Below are 422 nucleotides of genomic sequence, written 5' to 3' on the forward strand. Positions count from 1 at the left end.
CAATATTGCAGATGTCATTGCATATAGCAGATCTCATTTTGAAAAACATATCTTGTCTTTCACTTCTCCAATTCCCTAAAACATAAACGACGTGAAAAATGATTTGTTTTGTTTCTAGAAGCGTCTATTCAGAAGTCTCATGTCAAATTGAAGAAAAATAACTCTATGGAATTGTCAATTATACTCTTCACATGAATGTCCTACACAGTCATTTAATTACTTAATTGAGAAAGTTGGACAACTCACCTATCATTATTCTGACCATTATATGCAATTAAAATTTGCCTGACTGTATCCGCATAGTAATAGGTCTCTACTTACAGTAAGTCTAATAACACAAAGTATTTTAAAAATTGAATGTATGCTCTGATCAATTTCTGGATTCTCTTGAGCTTCAGAAGTTTAAACTTGGGACAATTATG

Source organism: Palaemon carinicauda, chromosome 1 (genome assembly GCF_036898095.1).
Source record: "Palaemon carinicauda isolate YSFRI2023 chromosome 1, ASM3689809v2, whole genome shotgun sequence".
NCBI lineage: Eukaryota > Metazoa > Arthropoda > Malacostraca > Decapoda > Palaemonidae > Palaemon > Palaemon carinicauda.